Below are 7778 nucleotides of genomic sequence, written 5' to 3' on the forward strand. Positions count from 1 at the left end.
ATAAGTCAACAAATTAAAAAATATTTGCCTAACTTATACATATAAAATAACTAAAAATAATTTATTGATTTATGACTTTTCCAGAAAAAAGTTGTATCTAACTTTTAAAAAGCTCATTTTTTTAATATGTTTTTAACTTTTCAAAAAGTTATTTTAAAAAAAGTCTTTTACATTTGAAACAATATTTATGATTTATTAGGTTTTTAAAAGGTAAGAAGTTAATTAGTACTTTTTAAATTAAATCTCAAACACCTTTTAAATCCTTAATAAAAATAGTCCAAAAAATAAAATTACTATTTTCAAAGTGAGAGGACAAGATCCAAAGATGATGAGAAACCACATATATAAATTTTACAATTTTGTGTTACATGAAATAAGCATATGACACTGGAGAACACAAGGACGACGGGGGTGCTAGGTCAACATTTTTTGGGATCTCGTATAATCTTGCATTTCCGGTAAGATTTGATTAACCTTAATGCGTTTAAATTATAGTTTCATTTTTAGGAATGGTTTTCCGGGTATGAAATTTTGGAATGAAGTCCCGATGTATGTGCCATGTTTGAGTTATTCAAAAAAACCAGAGGAGTCACCTGGAACCCTCTATTTATCTTGTATGTTTGGGAAAATGTCCACATGACGAGTTAATGTGACCGATAAACAGAAAAGACTCAGGGGAAGTGAAAGATCGAAGCTTGGAAATCGTTAATTATAGCTGTGTGAGGATTCTTCTTGATTGTTTGATTGATTCTCTGTTTCTATATGTGAAATTGTTGGGTTTGTACCAAGATATTATTCCTAATAATATAAAAGTTATTTAGCATGAATTAGAGACAGACAAAAGGTTAAAAACGGAGAAGAATCATGTGTCTCGGATCTGGTTTTAATATGGGCCTTGATTTTCTATATAATTTATCCCAGTTAACATATTTATATTTTACCCGTTACTTATTTATTCATAATTTTATTTTGCAGTTTCTGTGATACAATGGACCACCCCCATCGAATTCTGGGATAAGGTACTCTTAAAAATTCAGATTTATTATGTTTGATAGAATCTTATTTTTTGCCTCTTAATTTTTAAGACATGAGATTGTATCTGAAAAAAAAAAATAACACGTTTGTTTCCTTCTTTGCCCTAACCATGTTTTCCCTCTGTACTCATTCTTGCCTCCATCGAACACCATTTCCCTCTCCGACTTCATCCCTCCTCCAAATCATCATCACCCCCATCTCAGCGTAACACCACCGCCGTCGCACACTAACGACCTCCGACCTCCATCTTGACATACACCTCCACTTGCATCATCGTCGAACCTCACCAACGTCGTCGTCTTCAGACCTCGCCACCATTAATGCCTCCGTCCTCGCCAGCTCTGACATCGTCGGTAAGAAGCTTTCTCCATCGCTGAAATCTACTTACTTTCTTCCCTGAAACCAATGTATTTCTCATCTTTGAACTTTGATGTTGATGTTCTGATAGTTTGATAGTCTGGTGAAACCGATTTTGTGATTGTTCTTTTTCCTTGTAAAACTACAATTTCTATTTTTTTCCCTTACCCAATAGATCATCGCAAACAACAAGTTACTATCTTTCTTTTCTTACATTATCTAGGGTTCATGTATCTCTTATTCCATATACCCTTTTCTTGAATCAAATATACATGAAAATCTGATCTATAATGTTTTCTACAAATTAGATTCCATTTTTTATGTTGAAATCTGAAACTTGTTGTGATGTTTGAAATGCTTCAAATGTTGAAATCATATGTGCTTTGTTTTTTGCTTGAATACTTTTCTGTTGTGCTTCAAAATCTGATATGAAATCAGATTATAGTTGAAAATACGATCTGAAATCAGATTATAATAAAAAATATGATATTAGATGATAAATATTATAAAACTGATGTGATAGAAATCGTTTTTCTAGTTTTGTTTATGCTAAAACTGATATAGCTCGACATGGACAGAATTAAGATTAGTCTTAAATCTTAGTTCTTAATGTTTTTTCTTGATTTGTTTAGTTAATTATTCTTGATTAATGTTAAGTTTAATTGTTATATAATATAGGTACATCAAATAAGAGGATCTTTTGCGTTTTATGAACAAATATGATGTGAAGAAAGTGTTTCCATTATTTGAAGGAGCTGTGGGAACTGGACGGATTTAGAAGAAATCATTTAGTTATTGGGTGTTAATTACCCGGTTCAACTTTTCAACATTGATTTGAATTACAAAAATGACTAAAGCCGAAGGTCATTTTGTGACTTTTTCTCTTAATTTGAAAGGTTATTTTTCTTGGTGTAGGTGAAGAAAACCTTATGTATACAAGCAGTATTGGTATTGATCAAATATGTTGAAGTTGGACCTCTTTTTTTGATTTGTGTTTAATTTGAATTTATGTTTAATTTGGATTTTTTATGGTGTTTATATTATTCTATAATTATTAAAGAAGCTGATTCGGTATTTGTTTTATAATATATTTTGAATTCAGCAAAAATAATATAGAAGGGTAAAATGGTCATTTTTATAATTCCGTACAACAATTTAGAGGTTCCAACCAAACAACATGTTAACAATTCAGATCTTAAAAATTCAGACCTCTTAAAGTTCACATCTTAAAAATTCAGATCCTGCTAAACAGACCCCTAGACACCAAGGAAGTTAGTGAAGAGGAGATTACTATGTGAGTCATTTAAATATATATTTTTTAAATAATAATATCAACTACTTGTGAGTTTGTGATTTTGTTTTTTCATGTTGGCTAGTTACGTTCTTTATTCGTTTAGGAAAACGGGGGCTGAAAAAGCAGCTGATAATTTTGCCAGGGAAGCAAACATTAAAGAAGTCAAACGCATATATATATATATATATATATATATATATATATATATATATATATATATATATATTCTTGATTTATTCTGATGTGTCTCCATGTAACATTGTTGATATCATGGTTACTATATTGAAATGGGTAGTGAATAGTAGCAAATCATTCTGGAGCTATAACAAGGTGTGGAATCAAAGCTTAATATCATGGGATGACTCTTACGATTAGTCTATCTCGTGTGCCACTTAGTTTTTCTTCAACTAAGTCTGGCTACTTCGACGATCTTAGATGTATTAACGAAATCGGAAAACAAGAGACTAACACTTCAAGAATACAAAGAGTGCTTGTATTATAAGAAATCAAGAGATTACAACGACTTCTCGATGGTTTTCTACAAATGAATAAAGGTGCACACAAAAACCGGATCCTCGAAATGAAACCGATCTGATCCGAAAACCGGTTTCGGTCAAAACCGGTTTTGACCAAACCGGTGACCGGATTCAAACCGGTTTGACTTTTCGGACTCGAAATCGGATTTACCCCCGGATCATAAACCGGATTCTACAAAAACCGGTTGTTAAACCGTCGAAAAATCTGGTAAAAACTAAAAAAATCCGGATCAAACCGGTTTCAAATCGGATTCGGATTGTTGACCAGATTCGGATCGGATTTTGACCAGATTCGGATCGGATTTGCCCAGATCGAATTGTTGACCGGATCGGATTGTTGACCGGATCGGATCCTGGGTTTGTGCATCTCTACAAATGAACTCACCCCTATATATAGGGTCTTACACCTCCTCAAATGGAAGTGTCTAGATCCGTAGTTTCTTGACTATTCTAGACTATTCCACTTACATCTACATGCCTTTTTACAAGACTCTAGAATGTACCATACTTATCTATGATGTCCTAGAGATTTCTAGGACGTTCCAACATTATCTAACTTGTTTCTTCATGATTAAGTATGTTCTAGGTCGTTCCAAAGTCTTTTGGGTCGTCCAGGCTTCGTTTAGTGCCCTCTTGATTTTTCTTGATCGTTCCATCTTGTTCCACGAACATCTATAAATTTCTAGCATTTTCCAGGGCCTCGTATAGTATTCTTGATCTCTTCGGAGACTCTTCGAGTATTCTTTATTGTTCCAATGTTCTTTATACGATCCTAGAAACTTTCGGAAACTTGGTCCGTGACATCCTCCCTACTTAAACCCGTGACGTCCTCGTCAAGTCTTTGCTAGGTATGTCTTGATCCTGTTATGGAACTACTTCGTGCCTTTTCTTTCTCTCCAAAGTGTCTCTTCAATTGAGGTGCGTTCTGTTTTCTTACCACTCCTTTTGTCATAGCTCCTCTCTCAACCTCATAAACTCTTAGATCAATCTTCATGTGAGACAAGGATCCCTGCGTGTTCGAGTGTGTTTTTTTCACTCAAATTTCCCTTGTAGGCTTTATATTCTTCTTGCTCTTATTACTCGGGACATACGACGCGTGTGTACTTTCTTCTCTCTTGGGGCCTTTATGGAGGAGCTTCATGGTTGAAAGAGTATGAGATTTTGTCTTGCTTCTTTCTAAGGGAATAATATAGATCATTGATCCCTTAGTTATATGCATAGTGTTGTCTCTCTCGAACGACCAAGGATGTACCTGATCTAGGAAGTCCATTCCTAGTACCATGTGATAGTCGTCCATCGGAACCACTATCAAGATAGTGTTCCCTTCACATTCTGCAATCTTCATGGGTATTCCACAAGAAACTCCAAGGATCAGATTGGATGGAGAGTTAACAACCTTCAAACGTCCTGATTCCTTAGTATAGTGAATACCCAACTTATTGGCTTCCTCTTCTGCGATGAAACTATGTGTTGCTCCAGAGTCTACCAATGCCTTGGTGTTCTTTCCACTCACCTTAGCTTTGACGAACATGAGATTCTCTCCTTTACTTTCATCCCCCTTTACCCATTTTATCCTGTCCTTCGTTACCGAGTTTAGAAGGCACATTAAGCTCATTTGTGCCTCTTCTTCTTCCCCTTGCAACATCATCGCATAGAAGGTCTTTTTCTTCGGGCAGTCTCAAATCAAGTGAGGACCATCGCATAGGTAACACTTGACTTCCTTCAGTTCTTCTTTTCGATACCTTCCTTCTACTACATTCCCCTTCGAATACGATGGTTGGGGTGCGTCTTGCTTAACTTCTGTTTCAGGATATGGTTGGTCTCCCATATTATTTTTCTTTACCGTGGTTTACTTACGAAATTCCATTAGATCTTCTGCCACAACGATAGATTCATCGATATCTCTAACATTTATCCTCTTGAGCTCATTGAAAGCTTTAGATTGTAGTCCATCCATGAAATAGAAAAGTTTGTCTTTCTCCAGCATGTCGGGTAACTCTAGCATCAAACTCGTGAACTCGACAATGTAGTCTCGGATGGATCCAATATGCTTTAGCCCAAGAAGTTTCTTCATCGCTATTTCTTCAACATTATGTAGGAAAAATTGTCTCTTAAGTTGCCTCTTGAATTCTTCCCATGTGTCTATGGTGTATCAGCCTTTTTCAATGTCTCCATGCTTCCTTCTCCAGCATAGCGTTGCACTCTCGCATAGATAAAGGACGGCAGTATCTACCTTCGTCTAGTCATCCTTTACTTGACTAGAATTGAAGTAGAATTCCATCGACCAAAAGAATTCGTTAATTTCTTTAGGGTCGCGGTTGCCTCCATACTTCAATTCTTTGGGTGCTTCCGCGTATGGCAAAGTTTTCGCAATGGCTCCTCCGGCGATTGCTACCTCGCATACTTTACTTTAGCTTCTAACGTGGCTACCTTCTCACGGAACTCATTGCGCAAGGTGTTGATTAGTCCAAGGACTTCTTCCTTGATGACACTTATAGACTCCTTCATTCCATCACTAGTGTCATTTGTATCTCCGATAAACTGCTCGACGGTATCCTTCCACTCAAGGATCTCACCGACACTAATCTCTACCTTTGTAAGCTTGTTTTCTAAGACCCTCAAGGCGTCTACCGATTAGTGCCTCTTCTTGGACTTCCTTCCTTTCTCCTCGACGATAGGGGGAATGTTGGATACTTCATTTTCTCCTTCCATCGTAATGGTCTCTTGCTTGCTCAAACTGGGCTCTGATACCACTTGTCACGGGATGACTCTTACGACCAGTCTATCTCGTGTGAGACTTAGTTTTTCTTCGACTAAGTCAGGCTACTTCAACGGTCCTAGATGTATTAACGAAATTGGAAAGCAAGAGAGTAACACTTCAAGAATACTAAGAGTGCTTGTATTATAAGAACTCGGGAGATTACAACAACATCTCGATGGTTTGCTACAAATGAAATCTTCCCTATTTATAGGGTTCTTACACCTCCTCAAATGAAAATGTCTAGATCCGTAGTTTCTTGACTATTCTAGACTATTCCAATTATATATACATACCATTGTACAAGACTCTAGAATGTACCATACTTATCTACGATGTCCTAGATATTTCTAGGACGTTTCAACATTATCTAACTTGTTCCTTCGTAACCTAGCATGTTCTAGGTCGTTTCAAAGTCTTTTGGGTTATCCTAGCTTCTTCTAGTGTCCTATTGATTATCCCGGATCGTTCCATCTTGTTCCACAAACATCTATAGTTTTCTAGCATCTTCCAGGGCCTCGTAGAGTATTCTTTATCTCTCCGGAGCTCTTCGAGTATTCTTCATCATTCCAATGTTCTTTATACGATCCTAGAAACTTTCGGAAACTTGGTCCGTGATGTTAAGCCGTGTTTTGGTATGAGATATTGTTGCTTCTTCTGTCATGAAAAGTTAAAAATGACGAGACACGAAAAAGACACTCTTCAGGTGATATATGTGTGTGTATATATAATTGAGTTTTTCTTAGTGGAGTGGAGTTGGGGCTTCATGTTTCTTATGTTTTCTGCATAATAAATGTCAAATAAATGTCAGGGTACACCAACAAATCAACAACCATCCAACAATGATTAAGATGATGACATTATCTCTGCTCCAAAAAATTAGATACATTGGTCAAGTGAGTGAGTCTTTTGAATCTTATTATCGCATAAATTGACACATATCAAGTCAGTAATAATGCTAAAGACGGAATTTTGATGTGTCATTACAAGTTTGTTTTTGTAAGAATTTACATCCATAAATTATTTTATTACTTGCTATGTGATTTTGTTTTTGACAGCATGTGTGAGTGCATTCTTCGTTACACCATGAAAAAAGAGTATTTATTTGATCGTCTTGACAAGATGCAAAAAGCATTTGGTAAAGGACAACCAAATGGTATGTATACCTTGACACCATTGCATTTATTAACTTGTTTTGGTCTTTTTGGTAAAGGACAGCCAAATGGTAAAGCATTTGTTATGCTCATTTTGTTTTCATAATAACCAAGAATTTTCTATTTTTATTCATTCCATTAGGAAGTACAAGTTCTAACTCCAAAATGCAGTATTTTTTAATGTATGTATTTTTTGTTTTTTAGATGGATCAAAAAGCGTAAACACAATGGTCAAGAAGGTTCCAGGAAAAAGGGTAGTGTAGACTATATAAATTAAAATGGCCAACTAATGAAACATTTTATTCCAAATTTAATGTTGCTCTTGTTAAATCTAGAATTCTGATTTCAAGTCTTTTGTGGTTTCGATCCGAGTTTGTGACTTTGTGACTCTGTTATAGCATTTTTCAAACCAGCTGAATCGTTTGTTATATTTTTTTTCAAAATGTTCCAATATCTTAGAGTATATTGCTATATCTTGCATTCGTCTTTTCCGAGAAACGAATCTAGAGCATTTAATTTCTTGTAATGCTATCTATACCAACCAACTACACAAAATTTTACAACATGTTAGGATTAAATATAAGAAATAGCATCATATCTTATTTTTTCATTTGATTTTTATAATATTCTACTTTCATTTCTTC

General features: G+C 35.4%; 1 long non-coding RNA gene across 1 annotated transcript; it reads left to right on the forward strand.

The window, feature by feature from the left end:
• Positions 1-353: 353 nt before the first annotated feature.
• LOC145156549 (uncharacterized) lies at positions 354-2417 on the forward strand. Its single transcript, XR_013736786.1, has 4 exons — positions 354-458; positions 976-1019; positions 1239-1388; positions 2071-2417. It is a non-coding gene; the product is annotated as an uncharacterized LOC145156549 (long non-coding RNA).
• The last annotated feature ends 5361 nt before the right edge of the window (positions 2418-7778 follow it).

Source organism: Lactuca virosa, chromosome 2 (genome assembly GCF_052849685.1).
Source record: "Lactuca virosa cultivar CGN04683 chromosome 2, Lactuca_virosa_CGN04683_v6, whole genome shotgun sequence".
NCBI classification, from domain to species: Eukaryota; Viridiplantae; Streptophyta; class Magnoliopsida; order Asterales; family Asteraceae; genus Lactuca; species Lactuca virosa.